Source organism: Acinonyx jubatus, chromosome X, assembly GCF_027475565.1.
Source record: "Acinonyx jubatus isolate Ajub_Pintada_27869175 chromosome X, VMU_Ajub_asm_v1.0, whole genome shotgun sequence".
NCBI lineage: Eukaryota > Metazoa > Chordata > Mammalia > Carnivora > Felidae > Acinonyx > Acinonyx jubatus.
Window position 1 is genome coordinate 9,469,724 of NC_069389.1, and position 9,287 is coordinate 9,479,010.

General features: G+C 45.0%; 1 long non-coding RNA gene across 1 annotated transcript; it reads left to right on the forward strand.

The window, feature by feature from the left end:
- The first annotated feature begins 561 nt into the window (after positions 1-561).
- On the forward strand, positions 562-9,272 carry LOC128311500 (uncharacterized). Its single transcript, XR_008289948.1, has 3 exons — positions 562-688; positions 1,091-1,213; positions 8,889-9,272. It is a non-coding gene; the product is annotated as an uncharacterized LOC128311500 (long non-coding RNA).
- The last annotated feature ends 15 nt before the right edge of the window (positions 9,273-9,287 follow it).

Genomic DNA, 9,287 nt, shown 5'->3' on the forward strand with positions numbered 1-9,287 from the left:
CTGACACCAAGACTATGAATCACAGAAAAAAAAAATTAAGGACTGAAACTGAATTTGTGTTCCTCTTTAAAATCATCAGGGTGATTCGTTGGGGGCACATTTTGCAGTCAAATGCTCTTACCCTGATGTCAGGGGCACATTTTGATGTGTATTTGCTATAGAATGAACTCAGGAAGTGCCATCAATATGTACTCACTCATCTGAGTGACCAAGGAACAAACCCTAAGTTTCTTTAAGCCCCAGAATAGCCTCTGTTTAGGACCAGGGCTGCTGAGCATTCTCTGAAGGTGTTAGGATACTTTATTGTTTTAGGGACATTCGAGTGGCTCAGTTGGTTGAGTGTCTGACTCTTGATTTCAGCTTAGGTCATGATCTCATGGTTCGTGGGTTTGAGCCTGGTGCAGGGCTCTGCACTGGCAGTGTGGACCCTGCTTGGGATTCTGTCTTCCTCTCTCTGCCCCTCCCCTGCTCACTCTCTCTCAAAATAAATAAGCAAACTTAAAAAATATATACTTGATTGTTTCAGTAGCCATTTCTGGTGTGCTTCTGCTGTTAAGCAATCTTTTTTCCCTACAATGACTAGTTTCTTCTGTTTATCACATATTTTCCTCAGAGCCAGTTTTATCCCCAAGAAGTGTCTCAAGGTCCCTGATGGAGGCATTTTGGAATGGGGCACGGAAGGCCACAGGTGAGGAAGGAAAGCAGGGAGAGGGTGGGGGTTGCCGAGGGAAGGGGAGGGAAGCTCTCTGAGCTATCGAGGACCAGCCTGTCCCTGGGCTTGCACACCTCTCCCCAGGGACACAACCCCTCTGCTCCCTCCTTTTTGTCCCTCTGGCCATTTTCTTTTGCTCCCCCAGGAGAACCGGTGTCAGGGTTTCTCGACCTCAGCACTTTTGATATTTTGGGCTGGATCATTCTTTGTGGTGGGGGCTGTGTTGTGCACGTGTTGTAACAATCAAAAAAGGGTCTCCAAACATTGCCACATAGTCCCTGGGGGGAAACTCATCCCTGGTTGAGAACCGCTGATTGATTCTAACCAGGACCTTCTTCCTTCACCCTCTTTCCTGACTTCTGGACCAATTTCAAGTAGAAAAACGTTCTGGAACAAGGGGAACAAGGCAATGGCAATCACCAAAATTGAGCAGCAGTGTTTTGGTAGGACATGAAATTAACACTGATCCCCTACATCTGCCATGAGCTGGGTGAGATTTGGGTAAGTCGCTAAGTTATTGGCTTTGTCAGTTTCCTCTTACAGTTCCAGCCTTAGAATGGGGCATGGGGTGTGTTTTTTTGTTTTTGTTTTAAAGTTGATTTATTTATTTTTGAGACAGCCAGAGATGGTGCAAGTGGGGAAAGGGCAGAGAGAGAGGGAGAGAGACCAGGGAGGGGCGGAGAGAGAGGGAATCCCAAGCAGGCTCTGCACTGTCAGCACAGACCCCGATGTGGGGCTCAAACCCACAAAATTGTGAGATCATGATCTGAGCCCAACTCAAGAGTTGGACACTTAACCGACTGAGCCACCCAGGCGTCCCCAAAATAGAGCTTGGCTCTATTGAAATGCTACTCTTAGGATCTAACCCTATGAATAGAAGCCCATGCTAGCTAGCTACATGGAAAAAAAAGAGAGAGAGAGAGACAAAGGTCACAGCCTCCCGACCTTCCCCACTGGGACACCAGACGTGTGAACAAAGCCATCTGACTGCAACCTCATGGGAGACCCAATAGAGACCGACAGAATAGCCCAGCAAAGCCCCATCCAATGCACAGACCTGTAAACAAATGAAACGGTTGCTCTTGTAAGCCAACACGTTATGGAGCAGTTTGTTATCAGGAATAGAGAATCGAAACAGGACAGCATCTCCTATGAATATCAATATGAATATCATCATCGATACGCAAAACAAATCTTTAGAATCACAAACTCCAAAAGGACGTTTTGTTGTTATCTGGGTTAAATTGACGAGATGCTGGCTGATGAGATGACAGAACATGGGCAGCAGAGTCACAAAACGTGAATTGTAACCCAGTTTCGCATCTTCCTAGACGTACACGTCCCCTGGGTATCAGTTTCCTTGTGGGCAAATCATACCTCGCAGGGGTTTTATTCTCAAGCGTTGTGAATGACGGTGCTTCTAAACCAACAGAATCATCAGTAGGATGAAGGAACATACAGATGGGACTTGGCATTTTTATGAGCTAGCGCTGTCCCTCCAATCCCAAGCAAGTGTCTTTCTGCTGTCCCTCGCTACTAACAAATCCACTAGGGCTGATTTTCCAAGGCAGCGGACAGAACTTCCATAAATAGCCTTTTCTCTTTTTAACCACATCATCGCCTCCATTATTTGCATCCGGGGCCTTTTTTCAAAGCACCCGCCCCTTTGGACTCGTCTGGCGAACTCTAATACATACATGGGGATTAGAGTTCAAAAACGAAAGAAGGGTTTTGTTATATGAATTTGCATATCCTGTTAAGGACGTCTTTGGAACACTTTCATTTCCAGGTGAAATGAAACTTACAGGACTAAGCAGAGAGGCACTACATATTTTAGTGTTTTTTTGGGGGGAGGCGGCAGTGAGAAACAAAAAACAAGGTTAATTATGATACTGGGGCTTTACGATGCTAAAAATACACGGTAGACAAAAGAATGATGTAGGCTGTGTTCTGTTTCCACGTCTCACTTACGTGGAGTAGGCTCATGGTGTCTGCAACTTTCTAACAGAGAATATTATTTCGAAACGGTCATGGTTGTATCTGACTGGAGGGGTTAGAACTTCAGACTTGTTGCAAAAATACCATGATGCTTGCCACGAAAGCCTGCTGTTCGTTTTATCAAGCAGACCCTGACTTTCAGCATCTGAGAGGGGAGACGGCAAAAATTGGGGAAGCAGTGGGGTGAATACCTTCCTTTCGCTCACATGCTCACCCAAATCAAGCAACTCGCCTACAGAAACAAGACATTTGACTTCCCTGCGCTGGGAACACAGCATTGGGCAGACAGGAGCAGTTTAACGGGCTTATTTAGGTTCCCATAAGCCTTAGGAGGGTGTGTATGATGCTAAGTTTCTGCAGAATTACTTTGATGTCCGTGTCAGAGTCAAATGGTGGCACTAGGACCCAAACCCGGGGCTTCTGTCCCCGGCTGTCTGCCTGGGCAGGCGCCACCCTGGACGCCGGCTTACGTCTGCACTTCCTTTGAACTTCAGAGGCTCGATCCCGGGAGTTCTGCAATGTTTAAATCGCTAGATTAAAATATGACCCTAAACTGGGACTGCCAGATAAAATACAGGGTACCCGATTAAATTTGAATTACAGATAAATTGTTTTCTTCAGAAAGAATTTTTCCAGAAGCACATGTTTAGCACATGCCTGTCCCAGCTTCCTAAACCCTAACGAGCCACCGAGGGCCATTCCCGATCCTCTTTATTTCCACCAAAAAGGAGCCAAAGAAATGCAGTTAGACTGAGAAACCCAAGTACGAGGAATCCAGCCAGTGAGAGGCCTGATCTCACAGGCCAGCTAGAAGCGAACTCTTGCGCAGAGCATCATTCATAGTTAAAGGTTAGCCACTGCGGAAGGGGTAGAAAGTAACTGTTAACAAAGCATTCCGTAGCCAAACCCAAGTTCAGCTGGCGGTTGCCCACAAGGCCATCACTCAAGAGACAAGTTTTGCCTGGAAAGGAATAGGAGCTTTATTCAGGAGGCTGGTACCTTGGGGAGAAGGCGGACTCTTGTCCGAAGGCCAACTCTGAGGTTTCTGCCCAGCTCAGAGGTTTTGAAAGGGGTTTAGGGCAGTTAATCAGCAGAGGGAGTGCACTGGCCTGCAACATTCCTTGATTTCATGCGGACTCAATGGTGCCAACTACAAACCTTATCTCAGAGCTCGGGGGTGAGCGAGGGATGTCCTGTTCCTGTTTCGTGATGTTCTTTCTGCAAAGGGGGGCAAGGTCTACAGATACACAAAGGGAGGTTGGTAAAATCATCTGTGTGACCGAAAACAAGGAAAAAACATTGTGCTAAAAAAGTAGCGAGGCTAATCAGAAAGCCGAGGCCGCCTCCGACAGACTTGCTGGCTTCTGTGGCCCGGGAACGTTCTGGTCCTTCACTCCCCAAGACCAGTGGTCTGTAAGTCTCCAAGAAATTAAATTACTTGTGTTACAGATCAAGGGCCTGAGGTCAGCAAATAAGGTGTGTGTTACCTTAAAGCAAGTTAACCCTTAAGACTGCTCGGAGTGTGGTTATAATACCTGTGGGTAAAAAAGAAGGGGGCAGGGGTACCTGGGTGGCTCAGTCGGTTAAGCGTCCGATTTTGGCTCAGGTCATGATCTCATGGTTTGTGAGTTCAAGCCCTGCATTGGGCTCTGTGCTGACAGCTCAGAGCCTGGAGCCTGCTTCAGATTCTGTCTCTCTGTCTCTCTCTCTCTCTCTCTCCCCCTCCCCATTTGTGCTCTCTCTCTCTCTCTCTCTCTCTCTGCCCCTCCCCCCCACTTGTGCTCTGTCTCTCTCTCTCTCTCAAAAATAAATAAAGCATAAAAAAACCTTTTTTTTTAAAGGAGGGGGATTAGAATATAAAGAAACTTTGGCAGGACCCATAAGGGTAAACCACAAATAATGGCTTCTTGTATCTTATCTGCGAATGGATGTGTGTAGGTTATCTCTGCAGAAGAGTTAACACAGCAGGCTGGAGACTGCTGGCATCAGAAAGGCCTGTATTCTGGCAACTTGGATTTCTAGTGGGTTCTCACCGTTCCCAGAACGGATAAGGGTGGCTCACTGCAACTGAACTGTTTTTGTAAACGATACGATTTACGTCCAACACCTGCTATCAGTCTGGGAGTCTGGAATTTTGGCCCGTGCTAGGCAGAGGGTGCCTCCGTGACCAGTCCCCAGTAAAAACCCTCGTTGCTGCGTCTCTAATGAGTTCCCCTGGTAGACAATATTTTACATGTGCCTTGTCGACTGGTTGTGGGGGGAATTAAGTGCTTCCTGTAGGAAGCTTGTGCCTGGCTTGTGCCAGTCATTATTACCCCATGGGCCTTTTCTCTATACTGATTTTGGTTTGTGTCCTTTCACTATGAAGAATCATAGCTGTGGGGGGGTGCCTGGGTGGCTTAGTTGGCTAAGTGTCCGACTCTTGGTTTTGGCTCAGGCCATGATCTCACAGTTGGTGAGGTCGAGCCCCATATGGGGCTCTGTGCTAATAGTGTAGACCCTGCTTGGAATTCTCTCTCTCTCTCTCTCTCTGTCCCTCCTCTCTCTTTCTCTCTCTTTCTCTAAATAAATAAACTTTAAAAGAGAAAAAAAAATGGAATCATAGCTGTGACTCCTCCTTACGAATCATTGCACCTGGGGGTGGCCTTGGAGACCCCAACCCAATTTCTGTCCCTCTCTCTATCTATAAAAGTTCCAAACCACATACATATATTACCTAGGAAAATTTTTAAAAAATGAAAGTCCTTTATATTTGCCTAAAAGCCCCATTCAATCTATCTCCCTTCCTTCCTTTCTTTTTTTCTTTCTTCTTCTGTTTTCTATGCATTAGATCTTGCCTCATGAGTATGTATTTTCCATTAAAATTAAAGAAAAGGTTAAAGTCTATTGCCTTGCCTTATATTTACCCAACTAAAAGCCCCAGCCAAAATATTTTCAGAGAGGGGAACGTGGCGGGGGGCAGGGTGGGGAAGAGAGAAGGAACCCGAAAGAAAAGAATACAACAAATTTTGCTGCCTCGATCTCTAAGGGGACAGAAAATTCTTGTAGTTTTTAAATGGGGCAGTGTTAGTTATTTTTTGTTTCATAAAAAAGCTTTTTCAGCTTTTACACATTCATGTTTCAAAATCTTAGGGCGTTGTTCTGGAAACATTTGTCCATGTTTATATATATAAAACAGTCCAGCCCATAGCTGGAAATACGGCTCTGTCATTCAGGAGTACATTTTTGTCACAGAGCTTAAAGTCACCTTTGGGGGTGGTACCACACATTAAAAAGAAAAAAAGCTTTTATACAAAGAAAGGGTGTAAAAAGATTACAGAGATATAAGCAAACTCACTGTGTGAACACTGAGTGACTCCTGAATCAGAAAAAACAAAAACATCTATAAAGGATGGCCTGGGGACAAATTGGGGAAATTTAAATGTAGAATCAACATGAGATGGTGTTACGGGATTATTGTAAATTCTTTTAGGGGTCATCCTTATTTTAGAAGATACAGGCTTATGTGCTTGGAGCTAAAATGTCATGTTGTTTGCAACTTACAAGTGATTATGAAAACAAATGTGTACGTAAATATCCACATACAAAGACAGAAAACCGATGGGGCTCACTCTCACTCAGGCAGCAGACATACAGGCTGCATGGGACAATTCTTCCCACTCCTCTGTAGAGCTGAAGGTTTTCAAGATAAAGTTGGGCAGAAAAAAGAAACATTTTATTTAAACAAACAGGCTGTTGATATAATTGAAGTTAAAGTAGAATGGTATCGTATCCATTATTAGAAAAATCAATAACCACTCTGCTACTGAATTCACCACATTGATTTAGGGAGGACTTGGTATCTTTTTGAGTAAAAAAACCCCAAAAAACCATGGACTCTCTTTACACTTGACTACTGGACAAGGGGCATTTGAACTGGTTAAACAGCTAGTGAAACGAATCAGATGACTGGTCACTTCATTTGATTAATCTGTTTAACCACCTTCCTCTCAAAATTAACCTAAGGTGAATTCTTCAGCCCCTGCTATGGACAGGACGCTGGGGACAATACATTCCTAACTGTGGGGTCTGTAGTATCACTGGGGAGCTACGAGACACAAATCAAAGGTCAATATAAGAAAGCATAATCTATATGCTCAATACAGAGTATCATTTCTCAGGATCTCACCGTATGAAGCCTGGTCAGTGTTCACTGATCACAAAGCCTCACCCCTCCGTTACAGATGAGAGAGTAGATTGAATTTTATGTAGTCAGAGTTTTTAATGTTTCCTTTAAGACACTGGGGTTGTTGCTGTGGGGTATTTTCTCGTTGCCATCATCATATGTAGAACAAGTTTCTCCTTTTAAGATTATAGATTTCTCTATGGTTTCTTCTAATACTTTCAATGTTCAGTGTCTTATACTTAAATTTTTGAACCATCTGGGGGCACCTGGGTGGCTCTGTAGGTTAAGTGTCCGACGTTGGCTCAGATCATGATCTCACAGTTCGTGGGTTTGAGCCCTGCATTGGGCTCTATGCTGACAGCTCAGAGCCTGGATCCTGCTTCGGATTCTGGGTCTCCCTTTCTCTCTACCCCCTCCCCCGCCCCCCCCCCCCCGGCTCATGTTCTGTCTCTTTCTCTCTCTCTCAAAAATAAACATTGAAAAAAAATTAAATATTTGGACCATCTGAAATTAATTTTGATGTAAGAAGCAAGGTAGGGCAGCTATAAGAAATGAGGTAGAATAGCTTAATTTTTTCTGAACTTTAAGCCAGCTGCCCAACATTATTTTAATAATTTCGTTTGCCACTGATGTGATTTTATTTATTTTTAAACATACTTTTAATTTTTTAAGTTTATTTATTTTGAGAGAGAGACAGAGACAGTAAGCACGAACAGGGGAGAGGCAGAGGGAGAGGGAGAGAGAGAGAATCACAGGCAGGCTCTGTGCTGTCAGCTCAAACTCACGAGCCGTGGGATCATGACCTGAGCTGAAACCAAGAGTCAGACGCTTAATCGACTGAGCCACCCAGGCGCCCTGCTATTGATGTGACTTTAAACTAATGTCCCTGGGACGCCTGGGTGGCTCAGTCGGTTAAGCGGCCGACTTCAGCTCAGGTTATTATCTCTCGGTCTGTGAGTTCGAGCCCCGCGTCGGGCTCTGTGCTGACAGCTCAGAGCCTGGAGCCTATTTCAGATTCTGTGTCTCCCTCTCTCTGACCCTCCCCTGTTCATGCTGTGTCTCTCCCTGTCTCAAAAATAAATAAAACGTTAAACTAATGTCCCATATGTGCCTTTACTCAATTCTGATACCCCCTCTCTTTCGTTGATGTGCTGGTACCATGTCACAGGTGATGGGCGTTATACTGCATTGACACATCAGGAAGCGAAATCCCCCCTGTGTTACTTTTCCATTTAGAAATTACCTGGCTATTCCCATAGGTGGTCTCACCCCGGTCAGCTCCAATGCCTCATTTCTGGAACAAATGTTTACTAAATGAAAGGAGATGACATTGGCGACAAATTGGGGAAATTTGAATACAAAATCAACAGGGATTACTGTTCATCCTCCTAGGTATCATCCTTATTTTAGGAGCTAACCCTAATCTTTGAGATGAACAAAAATGCCCGACTGATTTCCAGATTGCCTCCCGGTTTAGAGTCGATCTGGCAAGCGCCCCTTGAAATCCTGTCGGTATGTGGTTGGGATTGCACGGCACTTACAAATCAACTTAAGCACAATTTCCATCTTTTACAATGTTGTGGACTCTAACCCAGGCAACGATGTTTTTCTCTTCATTTATTTACTTCTTCTCATGCATCTTCGCAACCCCAGGCCTACGACGGCAAGGGGAAGGAGCAATCAGTGAAATTCAGCAAGAGTGTTCCTGAGGAGAGCGGCACCTAACAAGCTTGCGGCCAACCCACAGCCTTGCAAGGGGCGGGAGCCAGGGGCGTAAATACCCTGACCCCTCTCCACATCGGCCAAACCCAACCGGCAGCCTTTGGCACCAACCAGTTGGTCAAGTTCATACAGCTCCGCCTCCTGGGACACGGAGTGGAATGCAAAAGCTTGCAGGGCGGACCTGGGGTCAAGTGGAAAGCCCACAGCAGCGGGCAGGATAGAGCGTTAGAGTCGCCTGCCTTTCTACTATCTCCTTCGTTCCTAAGCGTTCTCCGCCGGTTTCCTTCCCAGGTAGTTCCTATATGTGTTGCTGTTTTCGATGGGATCCCCCTTCCTATCACCACTGCGTCAGTTGTCATCTATATGTGAGAAAGCTATTGATCCATACCGATTGTTTGCATAGCAAATTGGCTCGATAAGAAGGTATTTGACATTTACTGCCTGTGTAGCTATCACTTACGTGGTATGTGCATTCATTCCATTACTTGTAAAGAAATAATACCGTTTTCTTTGTTTTTTTCTTTTTTGGTTTTTTTTGGTACTTAATGAGATAACACATACAAAGCAGTAAAAACAGTGTTTGGCTCCTAACAACCCCCTCGGAAAGATCTCCGTTTTTATTCTCTCTAATAGGTTTATCAGCTGATCCGGGGTACCGGGGACTTTTCAGTATATTAACCCTGATCACTC